Below are 11,297 nucleotides of genomic sequence, written 5' to 3' on the forward strand. Positions count from 1 at the left end.
AGTGTTTTTCATAATAGTGTTAGGTAAAAAAAACACTTCACAAAATAGTGTCTACAGAACAAAATGTTTAAACCGAAATACAAAAATGGAGTTAGAAAACCTTAATAATGAACTTGACTCTAACAAAACATGAAAGAAGTTAACATAATCACTCTAGAAATGATTAAAAGCAAATATTAACCATAATAAGAAAAGATCTTTAAGATAAACACTTTGGAACACAGTTAAAAAGCCGATTAAGATACTGCAAAGCATGTCCATAACCAAAAAAAGTCAAAAAAAGAACGATCGTGAAACCGGAAAGATTTTATCATAAAGACAAACCTAGAAAAGATATAACACGGTTTGGGGAAAATACTCAACACACGATGCAATCTTGTTTTCCTAAGCATATAGAAAAAAAGGCAAAAATCTTTCCTCGACGTGGTTGAAGATATGGTGCATTCATTTCTAACACTAATTTAGATATAATAGTTTAAACCCTAATAGAGGTAGTTGTGACAGAAGAAACTAGAAAGAAGGAAATGCACGGAGTGAGGTTATGAGAGAGCGTGACTGAGAGAAGAAATGAGAGACTCGTGACACCGTGTGAGAGGAAGGAAAAAAAGAGAGACGTGTCCTCCTCACAATAAACTACATCTTCCTATTTTTTCCTCGTGTGTCAAAAGTGTCCCTCGTGTGTATGCTACATTTAATGTTAAGATAATACACATATAACCTAACAGATAGGTTTAAGGCAAAAGTTTAATTAACAGAAAGTTAAATTGAGCATGCAAAGAAATCAGTCAATAACCACTGTGGACCAGTTTCCTTATATACAAAACAAAATGGAAAAGTACAATAAACATATATATTTACTTCGATATTGCGTAAGTAATGAAGCAATCAAACCCTTCTTAACGCATAAATTAAACAAATACTACCCCTAACGTCACTATTAATAACAATGCTTAATTATATTATTATTATTATTATTATTATTATTATTATTATTATCATTTCGAGTGTATTTTAAAATATATTTAATAGTTAAAGATTTAAATTAAGTTAAAATTTGAAGGGTGGTGATTGAGAAAATTTACCCAAGAAAAAGCTATGCCTAAATGGTCAAATTGAGCAACACTATGACTTCAATTTCTTATTTTATACACTATAATTATCTCCAAAGTAAATTCTTATAAGCTTTTAAATTCTTAATCAATTTACAAGTTCAAAAGTTAGAAGGTTCTTTAAGAGTATATAAACATTAGAAATTATACTTACTATTTTATTACAGACCGTTCAATCGAACTGTTTCAATATAAACCGCGTCACAACTCAAAAGTCTATGTTATAGATAAGTTCAAAACCAAATTGCCAGGCAGAAAAAAGGCACAAAGTCAAGAGAAATCATTAATTTTATATTTAATTTAAATTTTTAATTTAGTCAATTATCTATAAATAAATAAACAAAGAGATAGTCTAAATATATGAACATTCTTACGTATTACCCTTCTTCTCTAATATTCTGTTCATTAAGGAGACATTCTATATATAACTAAATTCTTGTGTGTTTACAAATTTTATAAAATGTTTGTGATAGATATTAAACATTTTTATAATGAAATAAAAAGTCAAACAGATTGCTTAATCATGTTAGCCCATTCATGTTTTATAATCAAATATGTTTATATGTTGATTGTGATAGGAGAAAAAAATCACTACAAGAAAATCATGAAATAAAAATTAAATTTAGAAATAAAAAATAATTAGTTGCTATAGTGATTAAATTAGAGACAATTTTAGAGATTAAAAAAAAATTGGTTTTTAAATTAGTTTCTATTATTGTTAAATAATTTCTAAATTAGTATCTAATTAGCTACCAAGGTGTTAACTACCAATTATTTAAATTTAAAATTTGGTAGCAAAAACCTTAATATCTAATTAGATGCCAATTTAAAAATCATTTAACAATAATAGAAACTAATTTAGAAATCAAAATTTTTTTAAGTTTTTAAAATGGTCTCTAATTTAGGTACTATAGCAACTAATTATTTTTTGTCTCTAAAATTGATTTCTATTTCATGATTTTCTTGTAGTGAATTCATAAAAAAAAAAATATACAAAGAAAATAATTTTTCTAAACTTGTAAGAATATATGAGTATCAATAACAGAAAACATAACAACAATCACAAAAGATGACATAAATATTTTTAAAAGTTAAATCAAATTCACAAACAAGTACTTACAATTACATTAAAGAAATAAATCTTTCAAAATTTGAAGAACAAAGAGAAACCTAAAATAGACCAACAAAATTGATGTCTCCAACCAAAAACTTTCAATCAACGTTCTCAACAATCAAAATGAAGAACAATATGTCATGAACCAGCAGTCAAATTATCAGTCTGATCCAACTGGTGTACGAAACGAGAATCATAATTTTACTGAAGTTGCTCGATGTATGCGAATTAATTTCTCTCTCTTTAGAAGATTGCAAAACCGAACACTCTCTCTTGACCTAGAATACCCCCTCTCTACTTGGGTTAAGTGGCAAAGAATGAGTTTGACAAGTTTGAATTTTTTAGATACATAATTGGGAGTCAAACACAACACATCTCCCTTCACATGTTGAGGTGATCGTCAATTCGACAATCTCACAACAACCTTTAAGATTCCGCCTTGGTAATATGTTAGTGATCATATAAGCACCATTGTCATCAATATGAATTTTATCCAACTCCAACAACTTAGCATTCAAAATATCACGCATTCAATGATACCTCACATCAATATCTTTCGACCTAGACCGAAAAGTTGGATTCTTACTAAGATAAACACTTTTATTGCCCACAAATAGTGGACAGTTGTTCTTCACAAAACTAAGCTCCTCCAAGAATTTCTTCAACCATAATAACTCCTTGAATGCTTTTATAATGGCAATGAACTTTACCTCTATAGTAGACAATGCAACGCACCTTTGAATTTGTGATTGTTAGGCAACAACTCTCCCTGCAAACTTAATTAAATAGTCTAAAGTGGACTTTTTGGAATCAATATCTTTAGCCATATCTAACTATGAGTAACCCATCAAAGTAGGCTTATCAATTCTAAAACAAAACCTCTAATCATTATTACCATGAAGATATCTCAAAATCCATTTCACATAATTTCAATACTATCTACCTAGATTCAACAAAAATTGAGTGATTGTACCAACAACATGTGCAATATCTAGTCATGTACATATGATGACTATTTTACAACAAGTGTATCGAGTCAGAAGTAATAATTTGTCCCTAAGGACGGATACTGAACCCACAAGGAACAATTATTTAAAATCCTAATCGTAGCATCGCTGAGTATAAGAATATGTTCAATAATTTGATTTGAAAGATATTGACATAAGTTTGTGTGAAAATTAAATGAGAACAAAATAAATGGGTAAAATATTTCAATTAAGAAAATTGGGAATGAGGTTAATCTTTCTTATTCGTCTGTAGTTTCAATGAATAAAAACATATAACATTCCAACCTAATTGACATTGATGCACATATAAATATCATTCATATTGATTTCTCGCATACAAAATTATTAAGATTGTCTCCAAACTATTGATCCCACAAATATTTATAAAAAATTCTTATTATTACGAAAAGATTTTATAAAGCAGTTAACAATTCAAATTTATTCCTAGTATTCAAATATGTTAAGCATTATCATTTAGGTCAGTTACTAAGAAGTACTTCCCAGTCAAATCTAAGGATCAGAATCATGAAAAAGGTTTCAAGTTTTAAGACTAAAATGATAATATCAATCATCAATCAAGAATTGAATATCATAAACAAATATCACATCAATACATAAGAGTTTGAACAGATTACTCCCAATCCCAAAGAAAAGAATTAGCACTCATATTGGCCATTACAAGCATGATAAGCAAGAAAAGAAGATACATGGTGTTTCTCCTTGACAACGACCTCCTATAAGGTTTTCCATCTCTCCATATCCTCCCAATGATATCTAGGGTTATGTCTCACGCCTTCTATTTAACCTAATTAGGCTTAGGCTAAGTGACATCTCGCTTAAGCGAGATATTACTTGCTTAAGTGGATTTTACGTGAAAAAATCCAACATCATTGGAGTGAACTCGCTTAAGCGAGCCTTGGGCGAGTTCCTCTGCAGTGATCTTGCTTAGGTGAGTTTTCAATGTTCCAACTTTGTCTTTTCATCTTGTCTTTAAATTTTTCATTCTCTTTTAGCTCTTTTATCTCCATTTTTTCCTAGATTCCTGAAATTAACATAAATTTGGAAATAAAACGTTCATATTCATCTTATAATCCAAATATATGTAAAAGGTTCAAATTTCTACATTAGAGGTTGAATTATAACTATTTTATCAATTAAAATTCATAAGTGTCTATCTTTTTGTATGAAATATTACTTAATTATGACACTTGTCAACATATAATTGTATTCATCAAAGTGTCCACCTAGATGCCTAAGGAACTCTACTCATATGTGTTTTCTCAACTTTATTTGAAGGACTTTGTTTAACACACAATTTAAAATGAGTCAAAAGAGGAGTGTTCATTGATTTAGCATTTTCCATTTGGAAACTCTTTTAACACCTTCTTAATGTGATGTTCCTATGATTGCCAACTCTTCTTTTCTAATCTATCATGTGAGATGTTCATGCCAAAAATCAACACATTTTCACCACAGGTAGGAAAATCTCATTAAAATCAACACATTTTTCTGTCTAAAGCCTTTCACTACTAATTTAGCTTTGTACTTTAAAGACATAAAATTAGCCTCTTGCTTCACCCTGATAATCCTCATATTCTCTAAAACCCTTTTGCCCTTAATTTTACCAAGTCATAAGTATGGTTATCATAAAAAGATTTCATTCATCTTGCATTCATGCAATTACTATTGTTTATTTTCACTTTTCAAAAGCTTCTACAAAACACTCAAGTTCTCCACCATCATTCAAGTTACATACTCATCAGAAGAATACTTAGAAGACAGTTTTCTCAACTTGTTGGACCTTCTGGTAGGGACTTGTGGTAATTCAAGTGCATAATCAAGATCATCATAATGTACCATATCGTGTTCATCTTGAGCATCAGACTCAGAATCTCTAATTCATTTCCAACTTATTAATCATCAACATCACCATGTTCCTCATCATTTTGAGCATTAGTCTCAACATTGTCGAGATTGTTAATAGGAAACCACATAGGATTACCATTAGTTAGATTACTTTCTTTACATACTTCAAGTTTGTTGAGATAATATTATTAAGGTTAATAATGTATTTGAAATATTATTTACTTTGGAGTTTTATGTTTGTATTGTCTTTTGAAGTGCAATACATATTGAATTGCTGAATTTTCTCATAAGAGTAAAATTCTTATAAAGAAAATAAGTGTTTCTCATACACTAAATAATGACATTGGAATTTCTAACAAATAAGATGAAGTTCTAGAAAGACTAAATCATAGAATAAGAGTTCATTATATTCATCTTATAATCCTCTAAAGTATGTTGTACAATTAATAAGTGATGATGTTCATTACAAATCAAGCATAGTGTTACCATGTCAATAATATTTCCTTTGTTCTCATATCATTCATCCATTTAAGTGTTATTTGGAGTTCACTAAATAGAGACACTAAGTTAACTATTCAACTCTCATTTACAAATTTTATTCATAAACTTTTTTAACTATTATGTCAATCTTTTTTAGACTAAATTAAGTATTTACTGCAAAGAAATCTTAATTTTCTAACTGAACTAAAACCATTATAATGAGAGTGAGAGAAAACTCCACTCTTTATCCTATAATTTATTCATTTAATAATGATAACAATCTTTATAACTGAAATACTAATTATCAATAGTGCAAATAAAATTTTTTACAACGACGTATTAAGTCGGTTAAATGAGAACTTATGTAAACAAAAATGCGGTGACATTTTTGTAAATATTTGGTACATATTACACTGGTTGAGCTATCCAATCAGCGTAATATGTCCTGCTCATAGCAAAAAATAGATTTTTAATCATGCTTCTCTGCTATTTCAGTGTTACATGTGTCTTCTAGCACATATTTTAGAATATTTTATTCATATTTTTGTACATATTACACCGGTTTTTACAACTGGTGTTATATGTAATTGACATTTTACATCGTTGAGATCTACATCAGTATTGGAATTTGGTGTTATATGCGTTTTCTGTACTAGTGTATTTTGGTATCTAAAATTAATTTTTATTTAATAAATTTTTTAGTGAAATAATTAAAACAAATCAATAAAATTAAATAGTTTTTTAAGTTACATTTCTATCCAATGGAGTTTTATTTAACGATATCTATTTATATAACGAAAATCTGGGCAATCAATACCATAAAACTAGTAGATTTTGGAAAAAGAAGAAACACATCTTGCTAAACTTATTTAGTAATAACCAAACTAACTTTTTTTAACAAAGTAAATGGGTTGAACTTGTTGCAAATATAATGTAGATTAGCCTATAAACTTGTTCCTTGTTTATTTTCAACCCTAATTATAAATTAACAACTCTAATAATATTCAACGTAACTTAAAAACATAATGTTTTTCACCAACGCAGAAGAGGATAAAATATTTGACGTAAGTTTGATAAGCATATTCCTTTATAGGAATACCCACTCCACTGTCTCAATCGTATATGAAGTCATGGTTTGCAACCTTTGAAATAATTAAATAAAATATATTTTGAAATAAATGACAAAATATTGAGTATGAAAGTAATGAGATAATCAAAAAATAAGAAAAGTCACCGTCCAAGAGTCACAGAATTGAATCCAAACAAAATGCAGGCCTAACATCATATATATATCTTAGGCTATACTTTTTCACCTTTCAGTCTCTTTCCCAACTACAAAAAAAAAATATTTTATTCTGGAAATTTCAATGCAGATAATGTAAACTTTTGCTGGGAATAATTCATTAATAAGTTCAAAATTTCTCAGTGATTTTATCAAATAGAACAAGTAATCAACCATTCATTTAATAGACACTCCTCTTAAATATTAGAGTATTAGATTAGATACACGACACTACTACAACACACTCGTAATATATATATCAAAATATATTTATTAGATTTTTAACAATTTTAGTACAATTTTAATATAATTTTAAAAGGAGAAATACATTAATTTTCTAAAAATTCAAATTTATTGTATAAATTATTAGTATAATTATAAAAATAAAAAATAAATTCTTTTGAACCAGTCATTAAAAATATTTTTTTAAAAAAAACTGAAACTTACTTGTTTATATAAATCTTTATTATCATTTTATATAATATATAGATTTGTATTCATGAATCTTATATTTTAAAAATTATATGTATATTTATGTTCGTATTAATGTTTGTACTACATAGATAATAACTCTAATTTGATTTAAATAAATTGTGACAAGCATGTTAATTAAGATTACTCAAACCCTTGTTCTTGAATTAGTCTACTCCTAAGCAATTTTACAATTATATTGTTTACCTTGACTATCAGTTACCTAATATAATTCTTTCACTTAAATATTTTAGAAGTTGAGATCAATTATGTTAACATTCCCAAGCAAGAGATGACCGACATTTATTTATTTATTGACTTTATATATACATCATTCATTGCTAATATACTTTCCTTCTAAAAAATAATTTATGATCCACTTTTCATCAATGAGAAGGGTAGTCCTTTTCTAATATTAGGAATAAATATTTTCTTCCTAAAAATAAGTTTCTTATTATCTTATAGGTCATTATATATTAACATAATCCTAAATACAATGCATGCTAGATTAGTCAAAAAGTAGGTCATAACTTGATACCCAATTAGAGTTAATGCAAGTTTAAGAAATAATAATTGCTAATTATATTAAGTTATAATTACTTGTTTCATTCACTTAACATGCTATTCACATAATTTTAACTCAAGGTGAAATGATTTTACATTGTAACAATTTTTTTCTTCATAGCCTTGTACTCACTTCACATGGGCCATTACCATCAAGGCCAGAAAGCCATAGTTCCCACTGCCTGCAGTTGAGGAGGCTCGAATAAAATTTTGAAATATTTTTTTTTTAATTAAGTAATTCACTCATCATTTATTTTCTTGACTTCTTGATGAAAATAATTTTCTAAGTTACCAACACTAATATAGAAAACAATTAATTTGAAAAACTTTACATTTTAACCGAAAACCAATGTAATAAGTTAAAAATAATTAATATTTTGTGTTTTTAAAAAATGCAAAAATATAGATAACAATAATAATAATAATAATAATAATAATAATAATAATAATAATAATAATAATAGTAATAAAAAAAAAATGTTGTATAAGAAAACATTCATACCTGTTTCACCACTACTCTACACACTTTGTGCCATTATTCCAGCCTACTCACTGTACTTGTAAAATAATAATCGTGATTTAGTGCAAAATTGATCATACCCAAACTGGTTGCGAAAATGGGTCTGTTTTTTTAATAGATTGGGCCAAGGAGAAGGAACAAAATTACTTCCTACATCTCCCATGTTTGAACTTGCACCCGCACAATTGAGTGAAATGACAGAATTATTCGGTATGCTTCTCCCTCACTAACCTTACCACCATTACTACGCTATCACCGCTGCAGAAGAAGAAGGAGAGAAGGAGAACTTTGGAAAAAATCTGAATTTGAAAAGTTTTTTCCATAACACTACACACAGAAAAGTTATGAAAAAATCATTTTAAAAAACCATTCCAGAATCTATTATATACATTTAAGAAAGTTTGTTCCAAGAATCCGTTCAAAAAAACTTATTTTTGAATGTATTTCATTCATTCTAAAAAAATGTATTTTACAAATTTTATTTCAGAAATCTTATCTTATTTCAGAAAACGTGTTTCAGAATATATTTTACAAATTTCAGAACGTATATTCTAGAAAAAAATATTTCATAACAAATAATTTGAAAGTCACTTTAAAAAAGGTAAAATAATTATTTTAAAAATATTATGGGGTGCAGGTAGTAACTGTCGGAGAAAAATTGGTAAGACCATTATAAAGCCCGCACCAATGTGACAAACGTGGATTGCACGTGAGAGGAACGCGTTCATATTTCTTTTAGAGCTTTATATTGAAATACAAACCTTCACCTAGGATTTATTTACCATTATTTGTATTTTCTAGGTATGTTTCCTTCACACATTTCGAGGATTTAATGCGAAAGTTCGAACTAATAATCAACTTTTATTTTACAAAATTTCCATTTTGACTTATTATTTTGGAATTTATTAAAGGTAAAATTTAAACCTAATTTAGGTGGAATTAGAAAGAATTTAATAGTAAATAAATAAGAGGAGATCTGGAATATTCAACTTGTATGGGCCACGAAATAATAGCAAACTAACCTCGATTTGTATTATTCGCAATAATTTTGAGTAAATGATTGGAAAAAAATGTGAAAGAAATTATAAATAAAGATAGTAGAGTGTAATTGAATTGATAAGTAGATAAAAAGAAATTGATAAGTGAAGTGATGATGATGGTGAAAATGGAGAAGGTGGTCCGGGAGGGAGGCGCGTGTGGGAATGAGTTGCTTAGAGTGCGTGTGGGAAAGAAAGTGGGGCATTGGGAAGAGGCAAGGCAATAAAAAGTAAAAGGAATGCAGAAAGAAAAGAGTAAAAGAAAGAGTGAGAGAGAGTGATGACGTTAGAGGGTATTCAAGTGCCTCTCTTTTTCTGTCATGTTGTGCCCTTTTGGTCTGTGCCTTATGTTGCACTCAACACTCAACACTACACAACAACCTCTCTCCAATAATAACACCACCCTTTAACCTCGACTTCTACTTCTACTTCAACTTCAATGTTGTGTTTCTTTGTCACTTCAACCAATTCCCCTCCTCCTTCCCTTCCAATGGAGGAGAATTATTTCTTAGTCTACCTCTCTTATATTCATTATATCCACATTCACTTATATATTAAGGCCACTTCTTTATTTGATATCTTTAATTATAAAATTTATAATTTTCATTTCATTGTCTTTAATAAATTTATTTATTAGTTATTTTATAAAAATGAATAAGCATTTTTTAATTGTTTATATAATTTACTATATTTTATGTTATAATAAGAATGTTTAAAATAATATGGTAGCTCAATGCATAAATACAAATTTTAAAAAATTATAGATGTGGTCTAAAAGAACAAATAGTGCGCCCTAAGATATATCTTCAAAAGAATAAACTAAAAATATTTGCTTAAATTTGTATAAGTGTAATGGTAATTAAGGGTGGGAAAACACCAAATTATAAAATCCAAATCCTAGTTATCCAAATTTTTATTAGTTTTAATCCAATTAAATGGATTTATTTCAAATCAAATCTATATTTTTAGATTTTAAATCCAATCCATTTAATTGGATATGGATTAGATATAGATTGGATATTTGCTTAAATTTGTATAAGTGTAATGGTAATTAAGGGTGGGAAAACACCAAATTACAAAATCCAAACCCTAATTATCCAAATCTTTATTAGTTTTAATCCAATTAAATGGATTTGTTTCAAATTCAAATCTATATTTTTGGATTTTAAATCCAATCCATTTAATTGGATATGGATTAGATATAGATTGGATATATTTTTGGATTATTCAAATTGTATTGTGGGTTGAATTTTGACTTGGCCCAATCCAGATTAAGCCAAGACAATTCGGGCCCAAGTTGAGCAAAGTCGGCCCAAGTCCACGTCGAGTCGAGTCGTCCGAGCCCAAGTTGAATCGAGTCGGTATGGGCCAAAGTCGAACCAAGTCATTCTGGGCCAAAGTCAAGCCGAGTCAACCCTGTGCCAAGTCGAGCTGAGTGGTCGATATTGAGTTGACCCGATTCAGTCGAGGTTGACATTGAGCCGAGTTGGCCCATGCCAATGTCTAGTCGAGTCGGTCTAGGCCCATGTCGAGCTGAGTCTTTGGATCCGATATCGAGTCGAGTAGACCCAAACCGATATCCAAACGATTGAGTCAAGGCTGATATAGAATCGAGAAGGCTCAAGCCAATGTCGAGACGAGCGGGCCCGGGCCGATGTCGAGCCGAGCGAGGCCGAGCCGATGTTGAGTCGAGCAAGCCCAAGTCGATGTCAAGTCGTTCGGGCCTGGGCCGATGTTGATTCGTCCGAGCCAAGGCCGATGTCGAGTCGTCCGGGCCCGGGCCGATGTCGAGCTGAGCGGGCCAAGGCCGATATTGAGCCGAGCATACCCAGGCTGATATCGAGTCG

Source organism: Phaseolus vulgaris, chromosome 8 (genome assembly GCF_000499845.2).
Source record: "Phaseolus vulgaris cultivar G19833 chromosome 8, P. vulgaris v2.0, whole genome shotgun sequence".
Lineage (NCBI taxonomy): Eukaryota > Viridiplantae > Streptophyta > Magnoliopsida > Fabales > Fabaceae > Phaseolus > Phaseolus vulgaris.